This window comes from Vipera ursinii, assembly GCF_947247035.1.
Source record: "Vipera ursinii genome assembly, chromosome: Z".
NCBI lineage: Eukaryota > Metazoa > Chordata > Lepidosauria > Squamata > Viperidae > Vipera > Vipera ursinii.
The window spans coordinates 11,966,838-11,983,075 of record NC_139517.1 but is presented as its reverse complement, the minus strand read 5'-3'; the positions used below and the strand labels follow the sequence as shown (position 1 = coordinate 11,983,075).

At 42.8% G+C, this 16,238-nt stretch overlaps 1 protein-coding gene across 2 annotated transcripts in view; it reads right to left on the bottom strand.

The window, feature by feature from the left end:
- Positions 1-16,238, bottom strand: part of HSD3B7 (hydroxy-delta-5-steroid dehydrogenase, 3 beta- and steroid delta-isomerase 7) — a 62,479-nt gene that overhangs the window by 34,981 nt on the left and 11,260 nt on the right. The gene's annotated exons all lie outside the window — the stretch shown is intronic.

Here is a 16,238-nt window from a genome sequence, read left to right as displayed (position 1 = left end):
TGCCAAGGGGAACCTCCCATTCTTTCCCCAATTATCGGATCATCTGAGGTAACTGGAGCACCAAGCTCAAATATTTCTTTGCCAAGCTTCTACCAACAGGCAAATAAAAAGAAAAACAAGATATTTCTGATGTATTTTTATGTATTTATTTCTGTTGCAAGGGACGCGGTGGCTCTGTGGGTTAGGACGCTGAGCTTGTCGATCAGATGGTCGGCAGTTTGGCGGGTCGAATCCCGAGTGCCGCGTAACAGAGCGAGCGCCTGTTACTTGTCCCAGCTTCTGCCAACCTAGCAGTTCGAAAGCACGTAAAAATGCAAGTAGAAAAATAGGGACCACTACGGTGGGAAGGTAACAGCGTTCCGTGCGCCTTTGGCGTCTAGTCATGCCGGCCACATGACCACGGAGACGTCCTCGGACAAGCGCTGGCGCTTCAGCTTTGAAACGGAGATGAGCACCGGCCCCTAGAGTCGGAAACGACTAGCACGCATGTGCAGGGGAACCTTTACCTTTACCTTATTTATTTCTGTAGATATATATGGCTGCTCGCTCAGTGATTCTGGGCCGGAATGGGACAACTTGCCCCAGCCAACTCACCATGGAACAATTCAATAATTCAACTTATTTAAAATAGTTAAAACATTATTTTAATTTTTGTCATTCACATTCCATCTTGTCCGTCCTTTGGCATCCGTTCTTTAATGATGCTGTTCCACTATTTCTTTGATATTAGCCCCCCGTGGTGAGTTGTCCGTGGCGAGTTGGCTGTGGCGAGTTGTCATAGACCCTGGGCCAAGAATACTTTGAACTGCCGAAACTCAATTCTAGTAACTTTCTTCTGAAAAAGGAAAGAGTATCCCATAGTATCCCCAGCCTACGCAATGCTTCTTGATCTGAAGTGCTAGGAGCCTGGAAGATCTTCCTACTATCACAATAGTCTCTTCTCCTATCTTCTTCTTGAAATTGTCTCCACCTAGCTTCTTTCTGTTCAAGGGATGAGTCCTGCCTCGCAAGAAAAAAACAACTTTTGGATTCAATTCCCAGGGACAGATGCTAAAGAAGTTTCCAAGAGGATGCTAGGATAATACTGAGTCAATCCAAGTATTTGCCCTGTTGGGATTTTCTTGAGACTGGCAAACGGCCCTTCAGGAATTGTGTCCCTTCTTTTTTGAGGGGGGGAAAAAAGGTGTCCTACTTAAAATCAGAATTTTTACCACCAATTTTTGTCCTTCTTTCATCTGGGGTAGTCGGGCAGGGCAAAAGTGTTAGCGAGATCAGATATGCTTGTCTACACCAATAAGGGTAGTCATAATCATAATCATAATAGTAAAGTTGGAAGGGACCTTTGCAGGTCATCTAGTCCAACCCCCTGCTCAGGCAGGAAATCCTACACCATTTCAGACAAATGGCTGTCCAGTCTCTTCTTAAAAACTTCCAGTGTTGGAGCATTTGCAGCTTCTGGAGGCAGGTTGTTCCACTGGTTAATTGTTCTAGCTGTCAGGAAGTTTCTCCTTTGTTCTCTGTTGCGTCTCTCCTTAATTAGTTTCCATCTGTTGCTTCTTGTTCTGCCTTCAGGCGCTTTGGAGAATAGCTTGACTCCCTCTTCTTTGTGGCAGCCCGTGAGATATTGGAAGACTGCTATCATGTCATCCCTAGTCCTTCTCATCATTAAACTAGACATACCCAGTTCCAGCAGCCGTTCCTTATATGTTTTAGCCTCCAGACCTTTAATCATCTTTGTTGCTCTTTGTACTCTTACATCGGCTTAGACAATTGTTAAGTGAGTTTTGTCCCATTTACTGACCCCTCTTGCCATCGCTGTTAAGTGAATCACTGCAGGTGGTGAGTTACTAATACGGTTGTTAAGCAAATCTAGCTTCCCCATTGACATGGCCTGTCAGAAGGTTGCAAAAGCTGATCACATGCCCACAGGGATGCTGCAAAGGTCATAAGTTGTGAAAAACGGTCATAAATCATTTTTTTCGAGTGCCATTGTAACTTCAAATGATCACTGAATGAATGGTTGTAAGTCAAGGACTGCCTATACCCAGCTAGTAAGAATTGTGACCTGATTTTGTTCAAGCGAGTGGGACAATGTTTGCTACTCCTGAACAGAACACCTTAAAAGAAATGAAAGCTTTCTTAAAATAAACCCTTCAGAAGATAACGGTGTTATCAGCTTGCCAATTTAAATACAGAACATAGAACACAGAACATAGAGTAGCAGGATTGGAAGGGACCTTGGAGGTCTTCTAGTCCAACCCCCTGCCTAAATAGGAGACCCTATACAATTCTGGACACATGGGGCTGTCCAATTTCTTCTTGAAAACCTCCAGTAATGGAGCAGCTTGAGGAACTGCGTATTTTAAAGCATGAAGCAATATGGCACCATCTTTATTATCACATACCAATCACTCAAAGAGCCAAGACTTGCTTTTTATTTACTTTGGCTACACCAGGCTAATATTTAAGAAAATTCCTCAGAAAGACCAAGGCACGTACAACTTAGATAATAAGAGAAATGATGTCAGATTATTTAGATGGAGTTTAATTCCTCTGTTCTTTTTTAGTGACTCACATAACTTCTTTAAAGCCTCTGTATGCTCACTTATTTTCACACATTATTGTTTCAAACCACTCATACATTTTTTTAAAAAAAGAAAAAACACCCAGTGAACTGAGCACAGAACAAGAACAAAAATGTCAGCGGGATAAAAAAAATTTGCAGGTGTTTCAAAAACAGCTTCCTTTTAGACACGCACTCTTCAAACATCACCCTGGATTTTATTGAGGCCTAAGATTAGCTGATAAAGATCCAAATGTTGCATTTACTTTGATTACTTAAATTCAACCGTTTTATGGTTAATATTATGCAAGGGCATTAAAGACACTATTAAAGATAGAAGTGTTACAAATCCCTCCAAGGCAGCAAGTCATGTAGAAGAGTGTAAGTAAGATTTACATGTGTGCATTAGCACAAACGATGAAACAAGCTCTTTGAAAGTCTTACCAGCAAAAGCGCAAGGGTGAAAGTACTTCAAACTCTGAATCAGGGAGCGAAGCAAAAGAGGTGGTTGCTCACTTAGACGCTGCTTTGCTGAACCTCCGTCTTAGTCACCAGATGCAGAAATGTGGCTTAGAAGCCCGGGCGCACCACAAGCTCTCATATAGGAGAGCAAAGAGGAAGCAAGAATGAAAGGAAGTGCCGTAATGAGCAAGGTGTAATACTACTCGTTTCCTTCCTTCCCTGCTAAGTTCCCATCACAGCCACGGATGTCTGGAATTGCTCAAACCCGATACTCTCCAGAAGTTTAGGCAACTTCTCCATCCATGGTTAAGAAAGATGGAGGTGAGGGTACCACATCATCCCCAGTTAGTGGTTAAAGAAAAAAAAAGCAACACGTGGATTTTCTTCTCCACAGGTAGTCCTCAACTTACAACAGTTCATTTAATGTCCCAAAGGTGCTTTTTTTCAAGGAGCAACTGGGCTTTCTTTGTTTTTCCTTGAAGACCTTTCACTTCTCATCCGAGAAGCTTCTCCAGAAGAAGCTGTTCTGTACCAGCCTGCTACTGGCCCTGCAGAAAAGGCAGGGACAACCCCTTTTACAAGAAGGCAAGAGGCTGGAATTACGCCTGCCAAATTTATTACCACAAAAACAAACGGAACAAGACAAACCAAGAAACAGGAGCTTTAAGAAACATGAACTATCCAAGCGGTTGCCTTCAGCAAACCAGCCCTCCCCACACATTCCCCTTATATAGAGTTCAGGGCATGGCTTCTCTCTGCCTCCTTCCGAGAAGCCCCATTGCCTTCCTCTGTTTACTCCTAATTGACTGCCTCCTGCGTCGGGCCTCCTTGAACAGGGCCAGCTGTGGGTCATCTTCATCCACGCTGTCAGGCTCACACAGCTGGGTCTCCGTGGTGACCAAGTGGGAGGGGCCTGGCTGAGGGCTCTCATCAGCAAGATCTTCAACCCCCTCAGGAAGGTCTTCAACACCCCCCTCCTCCTCCTCTGAGTCGTCCGACCCAACTGCCGAACCCACAGGCTGACCCTGAATCACAACAGAAGCTTCTTGGATGAGAAACAAAACGTCTTCAAGGAAAAAAACAAAGGAAGTCCAAACTGCCTCTTGAAAAAGCACCTTTGGGACAACCATGACCTGGATGACTGGGAATCTCTGTAGACGGTTCATTTAGTGACCATTTGAAGTTACAACGGCACTGGAAAAGTCACCTAGGACTGTTTTTCACACTTACAACCATTGCGGCATCCCCAGGATCATATGATCAAAATCCAGACGCTTGGCAACAGACTCTTATTTATGACGGTCGCAGTGTCCCGGGGTCACATGATCCCCTTTTGTGACCTTCTGACAAGCAAAGTCCATGGGGAAGCCCGATTCACCTAACAACTGTGTGAATAACTTAACAACTGCAGTGACGCATTTAACAACTATGGCAAGAAAGGACGTATGGCAAGCAAAACTCACTTAACAACTGTCTCAGTAATAGACATTTTGGGCTCAATTGTGGCTATACATCAAGGACTACAAAATAACGGGATAACAGAATATTAAGAGTTGGATGGGACCTTGGAGGTCTTCTAGTCCAACCCCCTACTCAAGCAGGGAACCCTATACCAGTGATGGCAAACCTTTTAGAAACCGAGTGACCAAACTGCAACCCAAAACCCACTTATGTATCTGCGGGTGCCAGGTGGGGTGTGGCTGTGGTGGTAACGGCAGACTGACTGGGACTAAAATGTTCAATCAATCAATTACAACTTTGCGAGATCTCCCCCCCCCCCCGTGAGAAGTTGAAATTGATTGATTGAACCTTTTTTTTATTTTTTGCACACGGCAGCGGAGGCCTAAAGCGAAAAGGTTTTATAAAACCAAGCTGAAGGCCTAGGAGTGGGTTGGTTCTGCGTGCCACCTGTGGCACCCGTGCCATAGGTTCACCACCAAGGCCCTAGATCAGGGGTAGGCAACCTCGGCTCTTTTATGACTCATGGACTTCAACTCCCAGAATTCCTGAGCCAGCATAGCTGGCTCAGGAATTCTGGGAGTTGAAGTCCATGAGTCATAAAAGAGCCGAGGTTGCCTACCCCTGCCCTATACCATTTCAGGCAAATGGCTGTCCAGTCTCTTCTTAAAAACTTCCAGAATTGGTGCTTCTGGAGGCAGGTTGTTCCACTGATTAATTGTTCTGACTGTCAGGAAATTTCTCCTTAGACTACCTATATGGCCTGCATGCAAATTAAGCTGCCCTCAGTTCTCATTTATAGTTGAAGGGGGGGGGGGAATCAAATAAACACTCTGGAAGTTGTTCCTGGCTGGGTTTTTTTCTCAGCTGAGCTTCCTTGAAATGGAAAGTCCTATTGTTTGTCTTAGAAGATTTCCCAGCCTGTTTAGAGGAACAGAAGAGGGAAGCCAAGCTAATGTGGTACAGCTTTCAGAAAAGGCTCAGTGGGTCTTTCAAAAGATATCTTTGAGTGTACTAACATTTGCAGTTCCTCAGCATCTTCCTGAGGCGAGGCAAGGGTTCCTCAACATGGCAAGGGTTTACTCTGCAAAATTGCGTGCCCAAGTCGTGCCCTGTGAGCTACAGAGCATGCCAAAAAATAAAAAATAAAATAAAACAGTAAATAAATCAGCCATATTTTTTTAACAAAGGAGGGGGGGGAAACACACCTTGATGGTATAAAATACCTCAGCCACTTTTTACCCACCAATTTCCCTGAAATAATAACATTGTAGTTTATTTATTTGTTTTTATTTTTTATCTACCTTTATTATTTTTTATAAATAATTCAAGGCAGTGAGCATACTTATACTCCTTCCTCCTCCTATTTCCTCAGAACAACAATCCTGTGAGGTGGGGTGGGCTGAGAGAGAATCACTGGCCAAACATCATCTCACTGGCTTTCATGCCTAAGGTAGGATTAGAACTCACCATCTTGTAGTTTCTAGCTAGTTGCCTTAACCACTAGACTAGGGGTAGGCAACCTCGGCTCTTTTATGACTCATGGACTTCAACTCCCAGAATTCCTGAGTCAGTATGCTGACTCAGGAATTCTGGGAGTTGAAGTCCATGAGTCATAAAAGAGCCGAGGTTGCCTACCCCTGCACTAGACCAAAGTGATTCTTAAGCCTTCTGAATAACTGCTGCTCTTTCATGAAGAGGAATGTGATAAATTCAGGTGAAATCAATTTCAATTTCCTTGGAAGCGATTTCATAATTTCCCAAGGATGGCCTCGAAGATTATATGCTGCAGTTCTTTGAATATTTGGAGGGCAGAAATTGGCAGTCTGCGTGATCAAGAATGAGCACAATATTCCCCCAAAGCTAACTATGAAATAAACTAAATAAGCAGCTGTATTACAAAATACAAGCTGATTAAAATACAGTTTAATTCCATTGGAATTTCTCTCCTGGTACCGTTAGCCTGAAAGATTGTTGCTGAGAGAATCCTGCCCGTTTGCCCAAATATTTTCCATTGGCGATGAACTGCTATTTATCTGGCACCTCTACTATTTACATCACAGGTCAGAATCCTGCCCATTGGACATCCACATGAGCATGCGATGTTGGAAAAACAGAGGAAACAGCAGCGGTGAGGATTGGCAAAAGGAGCTGTGATTACATTTCCCAGGAATCTGAAAGGAAATTTTCTCTGGCCTCTGTTTTTGACACATTAGTTTGGGTTGGGCTTTATTTTTGTTTTTATGATTTAGTGTTTCTTGGAGGTGTTTCCATCATCTACTGTAAACTAGTCAAGTCATCAAGACTTTGCAAAAGAAAGGAAGCATATTGACTTCGTTGCTCATGAAGTTGGAAGAGAATTTTTCCACTCTCTGGATGACTTTCCTGGCAAATGCATTTCGGAATAATTTATCCTTCCACGTACTATTCAGAGTGAATAGCTAAGTTTCATGCATATAAATTCTGGGAGGAATCACAAAATCCAGCAAAGATCCTGCAAAATTTATCGAGGCAGCCCAGATTCAATCCATTTTTCTCCAAATCCTACAAACACCATCACAGCAAATGCTGCTCTCACGTGCTGCTGGCTCTATTATACACATGAGAGGGACAATCGATTTTTGTATTTTACAAAGCAGAAATCCTATTTTGGCTGCTTTTGCAGAGTTTTATAGTGAGAGGAAGGCTTGGTCCCAGATGTAATTCAGCACCCATTTTTCAAAGCGGTCAGGCAGAAATAAAGCATCTTCTACACCCAAGGATCCAGTGCATTCCCCACCAGGATTTGCACCCCATTCCAGCCAAGACACCAAATACATCGATCTTAATAATTCACTTGCAAAACTGCACAAATTAACAATAATAGTAATAAAATTGCCTCAAATCTTCCCAAGAATGCCAGTATCTCATAGATATGGGAGGCAAAAAAGCATGGGGATCCACAGTTCTTGTTGTTAGTTGCGAAGTCATATCCAACCCATCGTGACCCCATAGACAACGTTCCTCCAGGCCTTCCTGTCCTCTACCATCTTCTGGAGTCCATTTAAGCTCACGCCTACTGCTTCAGTGACTCCATCCAGCCACCTCATTCTCTGTCATCCCCTTCTTCTCTTGCCTTCAGCCTTTCCCAGCATTAGGCTCTTCTCCAGTGAGTCCTTTCTTCTCATTAGGTGGCCAATGTATTTGAGTTTCAACTTCAGGATCTGGCCTTCTAAAGAGCAGTCAGGGTTGATCTCCTCTAGGACTGACCGGTTTGATCGCCTTGCAGTCCAAGGGACTCGCAGGAGTCTTCTCCAGCACCATAGTTCAAAGGCCTCCATTCTATGGCACTCGGCCTTTCTTATGGTCCAACTTTCACAGCCATACATTGCAACTGGGAAGACCATAGCCTTGACTATACGCACTTTTGTCGGCAGGATGATGTCTCTGCTTTTTAGTGTGCTGTCTAGATTTGCCATGGCTTTCCTCCCCAGGAGCAAGCATCTTTTAATTTCTTGGCTGCAGTCCCCATCTGCAGTGATCTTAGAGCCTAGGAAAATAAAATCTGTCACTACCTCCATTTCTTCCCCATCTATTTGCCAGGAATTGAGAGGGCCGGATGCCATGATCTTGGTTTTCTTACTGTTAAGTTTCAAGGGGATCCACAGGGTAGGTGTCAAAAAAACAGACCAGATGGCGGCAACAACCATACAGGGGCGGGGCTTTGATCACATGGTTGTGACCACCATCTTTCCTTCCACTTCCTTATGAGTTTTTTTTTCAAATTTATTATGGTTGCTCAGTCTAATAAGTTCCTCATTTTTGGGATCCCTCCCTTATAAGAAGCCAGGAAAACTGCTTCATGGAATATGGCACTAAGGGTAGTCCTTGACTTCCAGTCACTCGTTTAACGATGATTCAAAGTTACAATGGCATTGAAAAAAGTGACTTATTACCAGTTTTCATTGCAGCATCCTCACAATCACGTGATCAAAATTTGGGTGTTTGGCAACTGGCATATGTATTTGTGACTGTTGCAGTGTCCCGAGGTCTAACCTTCCCCACTGGCTTCTGACAAGAAAAGTCAATGAGGAAAGCCAGATTTGCTTAATGGCCGCATGATTTATTTAACAACTGCAATGATTCGTTTAATATCTGTAGCAAGACAGGTCATAAAAGGGGGCACAATGCATTTCACAACTGCCTTGTTTAGCAACAGATTGTGAGCTCCATTCTGGTCGTAAATCAAGGATATCTGTATATGTATGCAATTCCTCTGGTGTGGGGAATAATAATATATGCACTTATTTACGTAGCCCTGTTCAGCTTAGAAGAAAAAAAAAATTTAAAAAAAGGAAGGAAGCGAGAAAAGTTTTTTACTCAGATGAAGGAAAGGCTCTCAAATTTGCTTTTTGGACAAAAAAGCTATTCCTTTCATGGACGATTCCTCCCCTCTTTCGGGACCAATAAATATCAGAAAAGAAAGAAAAAGCCAACTTCACTTTCCATTCAAACTGCCGTCATCACTTCTTCTTTTATGCTTTTATGCTGATGCACAATTGACTAGAAGAAGAAATGGATGTACCACATCTAAAGTTTGAGTTATTTTTTATAAGAGATTTTGAAATATGAGACCGAATGGTGACAAACAGAGATGGATTTTTTCCCCAAAAAAATCTTAGCAATTGTTCATCCTGATTAATGAATCTTGTCATACCAATTGCCTTTGCTCATTAGTGAACAGTGATTTGATTTTAATTATTGTTTCAATGTGATATGATTGATTATATCGATATAAAAATCATCTCTGTGTTTAATACCTAACATCTAACAAAATGAAATTCAGCATACAGAAAAGTAAGGCTTTACACTTGGGCAACAAAAACCAAACATACAGGTACAGATTAGGTGTGTGTTTTCTGATAGTTGTGATTCCTGCCTTGCTTTGGACTGACACCGTCCCTTGAACTTGGATCGTGCCTTGTGAACTTTGGACTTTTCTCGTCTTGTGAACCCTCTTGTATTGTGGATTTAATTTGGCCTGGTGGGCTCATTGGCCATTGCTCTGTGGACAAGCATCGGTCTGCTTTTGGCTGGACTTAATTGGGGGCAGTTCTAGAGTTTGGGTGAAGGGAATTGGTGGAGAATATTAATAAACCCACTAAACCACTGTTACCTTTGTGAGTGAGCAGGACAGAACATCTGGGAGCAATTCAGAAACTTTACTTTTCATGCTCCAAAAGAAGTGAGGCTGGCTATCTTGAACTGTTAAATTGTGTGCAAGCAGGTAACCTTGAGATGTATCAGATTGCTGCTTCCATTCTCTTGTGCTGGGATGATCACAGCAAGTACCTCCCACGGTGCTGCTAGAGTTTTGGCAAACGAACTAAGCGACTTGAACTCAGATTCTGGCTGAGCCTTGCTTTTTATATTCGAGATGGCATTGCATCCACACCCAAATGCAAAAGGAGACAAAACAGAATCCAATTTGTGCGATGCCTGCATAGGATGAATAAGCAAGCCTGTTTGGCCAATGTGACCGCTTGACCGTAGGGACAGCTCTGTAAATCACAAAAGCCAAAACACTGTGACCCACTTTCTGTTTTACCTAGATTGACAGAGATCAGCCATTAAAGACCTTATTGTTAGAAAACTCCTTTTTTTCAACACTGGAAACACTTTTTTCAAGAGCTGGAAAAACATGTCAAGGCCAACATCACACTGAGGACTTGAGCAGACTAAATTCACCTTGGCCCATCCTGCTTAGATTTCTGAAAACTGATTCAAATTACCTTGCTTGCTATCAAATCCCGTTGACACTCCCTAACATTTAACAGAAGCAGCAAGAAAGCCAGAGGCACATTTATCATAGAAACCAAGGTCTATAAATCCCGAGTAAAGAAAAAGAAAAGCAGATGAGATTTTTAAAAAATGAGGATCTTTGCTATTTACTTAGCTGCTTAAATACGTAGGAGGAAGGGATGTTTTTAGTTAACCCTTCCTTCTAATCCTACCTACAATCTGAACTGGCTTCAAATATTTCAACAACTTTTCACAAACTGCAACAACCAGAGCTTAATTTGTTTGAAAAGACTGTGTTTTATTTATTTATTTTAAAGCAGAATCTTGAATGATTGTAGTTCTGATTCATGAAAAAGAAAACAACATCCCTGTTTAGTGCCTATTCAAAATTAATTACCGGCTATACGCAGATCCAAGTCTAATGGATAGAGAGACCTACCAACAACTCCATAGAATAAACATTTGGATGGAAAATAAACGGTCTTGGCTCAGTTCAGGAGGAAACAATCTTACTTTAATTTACACTTTTTCACCTTTTAGCTTTTATTTGAATACTGATCAAAGATGTTTGTTTTATCCCTCTCAGCAGCAGTCATGTTTGATTTGGCTTTTTTTATCACAACTCTTCTCAAGAAATTTTTAGAATGGTTGGAGTATTAAATATTGGATAACAAGATATTTGGAGCAGTTCACGTAGCCCAGCAATCGAAATGAATAAGCGTTTACTGGAAGTTTTCAGCTTACATTGAGTTCTGAGAAATGTCAGCCCAGAGAACCCAAGAATATTAAAAAAAAAGTCTCTCTTAGCATCAGTCACAAAATAAAGAAGCACAGAGAAAGATCAAACGCTGATCACCATTTCGGAAATAGGAAACCCACAATAGAAAGGAAAGAAATTAGAAATCGAACTGGAAAACTTTCCTAAAAATCACCACGGTGCAGAAGAGAATAACAAAAAAAATGTGTGTTTGTGTATGTATGAAAGGTTGGTCAGCTTGATTCAGAAATGATATTGAGACTCTAGAAAGAGTGGAGAGAAGACCAACAAAGATGATTACGGGACTGGAGGCTAATAAAACCTATGAAGAAGGGATGCAGGAACTGCGTATGGCTCAGTGGGTTAGGATGCTGAGCTTGTCGATCAGAAGGTCGGCAGTTTGGCGGGTCGAATCCCGAGTGCCGCGTAACAGAGTGAGCGCCTGTTACCCGTCCCAGCTTCTGCCAACCTAGCAGTTCGAAAGCACGTAAAAAAAATGCAAGTAGAAAAATAGGGACCACTACGGTGGGAAGGTAACAGCGTTCCGTGCGCCTTTGGCGTCTATAGTCATGCCGGCCACATGACCACAGAGACGTCCTCGGACAAGCGCTGACTCTTCGGCTTTGAAACTGAGATGAGCACCGGCCCCTAGAGTTGGAAACGACTAGCACGCGTGTGCAGGGGAACCTTTACCTTTACCTTTAGTCTAACAAAAAGAAGGAGTAGGGTGGTTTCATAGCATCTTCTAATATTTGAGGGACTGTCACAGAGATGAGGGAGTCAATTTATTCTCCAATGAACCTAAACGCATGACAAGAAGCCATGGATGGGTACTAATTATGGAGAGAAGCAATCTAGAACTAAGGAGAAATTTCCTGACACTGAGAACAATTAAACAGTGGAACGATTTGCCTTCAGAAGTTGTGGGTGCTCCATGACTGGAGGACTTTGAGAAGAGATTGGACAACCATTTGTCTGAAATGGTATAGGATCTCCTGCTTGAGTAAGGGCTTGGACTAGAAAACCTCCGAGATCTCATCCAACACTGTTATACTGTTATTACTGATGTGTTTGGGTGAACGACATTCTTGCTATTCAGATACTCACCAGCTGGACAGCTGAATTTAAAAACGCAGCTCCTGAGCAAAAGGTTTTTAACCTTTGGTGATCTGTTTTGGCAAGCACAGCAAGAGGAAAACTGAGAAAGAACACTGCTCACAATACTTGTCTTCTTTGGCTCTTTTGTCAGTGTTCTCGTACAGGCTTGTAAAAGCCAGGCCATCGCAAACCCACTCGTCTGACAAGATCCCAGCAAGAAGAATGTTAAGCTATGGCAGAAGGTTTAGAATTATGATGTGGTCCAATTCTAAACTGCTTTAACCTTAGCAGGTGGGAGCATCTGGGGAATTGGGGGTTGGGAAGCTAAGCAGAGTCAGGTAAGGTTAGCTGTTGGATGAGAGGCCAGTCGATCCCTTTATGGCAGGGGTGTCAAACTCAATTTCATTGAGGGCCGCATCAGCATTGCTGTTGCCCTCAGGGGGCCGGGTGGGTATGGCCAGGGTGGGCGTGGCCTACTGGCTAGGCGTGGCTAGAGTGCGTATGGCCTACTGGGTGGGCGTGGCCAGCTCTACATCGTTCACATCAAGGGTGCCTATGGGGGCCTTGGCAGGAGTGGGACAGCTCTGAGGGTCTCTGGCATAAGGAGGGTCTCTGGGCCAGGGCCAAGGGAGTGGGGGCCATTCCCCCACTGTTTCCAGGATGGCTTCGCGGGCAACATGAAACCACTTCGTGGGCCGGATCCGGCCCCCAGGCCTTGTGTTTGACATGTCTGCTTTACGGGGATCCAAAATGAGTCTACACACAGGGGTAGGCAACCTTGGCTCTTTTATGACTCGTGGCTGGCTGGCTCAGGAACTCTGGGAGTTGAAGTCCACAAGTCATAAAAGAGCCAAGGTTGCCTGGTCTACAGAATCAAACACAAATGGCAATGGCAAATTTCTTCAATATTGTTGCCCAAGAAAAGTACATGTATTTGGTCAGTGAAATCAACAGGCCTTGGGCATGTTTTGAAGGAGAATACTTTTTAAATGACTTTGAGACTGGAAAAATCTATACAGGTAATCCTCCACTTACAACCACAATTGAGCCCAAACTTTCTGGCAGTTGTTACCGGTAAGGGAATGTTGCCCCATTTTACGACTTTTCATGCCACAGTTGTTAAGTGTATCGCTGCAGTTGTGAAAATAGTGACACCGTTGCGAATTGAATCTGGCTTTCCCATTGACTTCGCTTGTCAGAAGGGCACAAAAAGTGATCACATGACCCCCCCCCGGAACACTGCGACCGTCATAAATATGAGTAAGTTGTCAAGCATCTGAAGTCTGATCACATGACCAGGGGGGATACTGCAACAGTTGTGTCGAAAGCAGTCATAAATCATTAAGAGAGTCAGGATTATGTGGCTGTATTTCACATTTATTTATTATGCTTCACTTATTTTTGGTTATACTATGTAACTATCAAGTTCTTAAAGAGATGGGAGTACCAGACCATCTTATTTGTCTCTTGAGAAACCTATATGCGGGTCAAGAAGCAACAGTGAGAACTGGACACGGAACCACTGATTGGTTCAAAATTGGGAAAGGAGTCCGGCAAGGCTGTATGTTCTGCTACAGGCAGTTGTATTGCGGATTTAATTCCTTGTTAAGACACTTATTGGTCTGTTTAAGCGAATTTAGTCACATTTAACAGCCCTTTGCAGACAGTGAACTCATAAAGCACCTGGTTCATCTGAAATACCTTTATTTTGCATGTAGAAGGTGGTTACAGCAGAGAAGGTGTGGTCAGGTGAATCTGGACGGAGCTTTAAGGTCGAAAGACAGTAACAGGATTACTGTCCGCATAGCTTGTGTTCAGATGTTACAATGGAGGATGGAACACAAGGGAGCAAGGAGAAGGAGGAAGTCCAACCCAGAACGGGTGGATCCTAGTACAGCATCATGAGCAGGATAGGAAATACGTCACAAAGGGGGAAAATACTGGCAGACCCAATTAGCATATTATAATTTCCCAAGAACAGCCACGTGTCACCCTGCCAATTTAACTTATATGCAGAGCACATCATGAGAAAGGCAGGGCTAGATGAATCTAAAGTTGGAATTAAGATTGCCGGAATAAATATCAACAACCTAAGATATGCAGATGATACCATTCTAATGGCAAAAAGTGAAGAAAAACTAAAGAGCCTCTTGTTGCGGGTGAAGAAGGAGAGTGCAAAACTTGGGTTGAAACTCAACATTAAGAAAACCAAGATCATGGCATCTGGCCCTCTCAATTCCTGGCAAATAGATGGGGAAGAAATGGAGGTAGTGACAGATTTTATTTTCCTGGGCTCCAAGATCACTGCAGATGGGGACTGCAGCCAAGAAATTAAAAGACGCTTGCTCCTGGGGAGGAAAGCTATGGCAAATCTAGACAGCACACTAAAAAGCAGAGACATCACCCTGTCAACAAAAGTGCGTATAGTCAAAGCTATGTTCTTCCCAGTTGCAATGTATGGCTGTGAAAGTTGGACCATAAGAAAGGCTGAGCACCAAAGAATTGAGGCCTTTGAACTATGGGGCTGGAGAAGACTCCTGCGAGTCCCTTGGACTGCAAGGTGATCAAACCGGTCAGTCCTAGAGATCAACCCTGACTGCTCTTTAGAAGGCCAGATCCTGAAGCTAAAACTCAAATACTTTGGCCACCTAATGAGAAGGAAGGACTCAGTGGAGAAGAGCCTAATGCTGGGAAAGGCTGAGGGCAAGAGAAGAAGGGGACGACAGAGAATGAGGTGGCTGGATGTAGTCACTGAAGCAGTAGGCGTGAGCTTAAATGGACTCCAGAAGATAGAAGACAGGAAGGCCTGGAGGAACGTTGTCCAAGGGGTCGTGATGGGTCGGACACGACTTCGCAGCTAACAACAATGTAACTATAACTTTGGTTGATGGGCACACCTATTCCCTTTTGCAATTACTTTGAAACTTGGCCAGACATTCTTGCACCTGTAACGCCTGGAAGATTAGTTCTTTCTAACCAAGATTACAGGGCTGCAAAATTTCACACAATGTCCATTTTATACACAGTGAAAGACAACTGGCATCACTGAATCCTTGTGATCCTGGCAGCACACACTTTCACTGGTACGTTTTGCTGATTTTAATAATGGAACTAACTATATATTAGCTTATCAAGCAACCCATTAGGAAATCTGTGCTAATAATTTATAAACCATGCCCATTCTAAGTTACAGATCTTCCTTTGAGATTCCCAGCTTTGCAAAATAGAAGGATGCAAAGTCCATCTTTGCTAAACATTGATGGATGGGAATTATCTGACCTTAGATAATAAGCACATCATATCATCTCACCTCACATCACCATCAATCTTGGTATCTGGGGATATCTGAGAGAACAAGTGATATCACACTGATTATATGCAGTTCTGGCTCAGGAAAAAAATCTTTTCAACATTTCCAAGAACAGAAGGGTCAACTTCATTGCTGCTTCCAAGTTTGATCCCTCCCTTTTAAAAACATTTCTCTCGAGGATTGCAGACTTGAATACTCCCCTTTCAACATATTTAAAGCCCCATGAAAGTGGATTTGTGTACTGTCAACAAATGAGGAATGAATGATTAAATGTACCTCTTGCCTCTGCCCTAAGAATCGAGCTGACAATAAAATGACTAAACTCTGATTCAATATATTTCATCAGGCAGCAGGATCAGAAGAAGCCAAGCAGAGTTGGGCAAGACGAGAAGATAACGGGATTATAAGGTCAATTGAAGAGTCAAAACAAATTAGAGGAGAGAAAACAATCCATACCGTTGCCCAAATAATGAGATGGACCTTCTGTGAAGATAGTTAAGATCAATTTGAAGATTAAAAAAAATGTATCAACCCAAAGGCAACAGAGACAGAAATATAATTTTACCCAGCTTGTGGGAGTTTCAAGATATGGAGACAGTCAGTGAGAAGAACACTCTATTTTGCAGTCCAAGCATATGTACCAAGTTCTTGTAGTAGACTATAGATAGTCCTCGACTTACAATGATTCATTTAGTGACCGTTCAAAGGTACGACACTGAAAAAAATGACTGTTTATTCCACTTAACAGAATCCCTAGCATCAAACTCAGATGCTAGGCAATTTGAATGTAAACCTTCTGACAAGCAAAA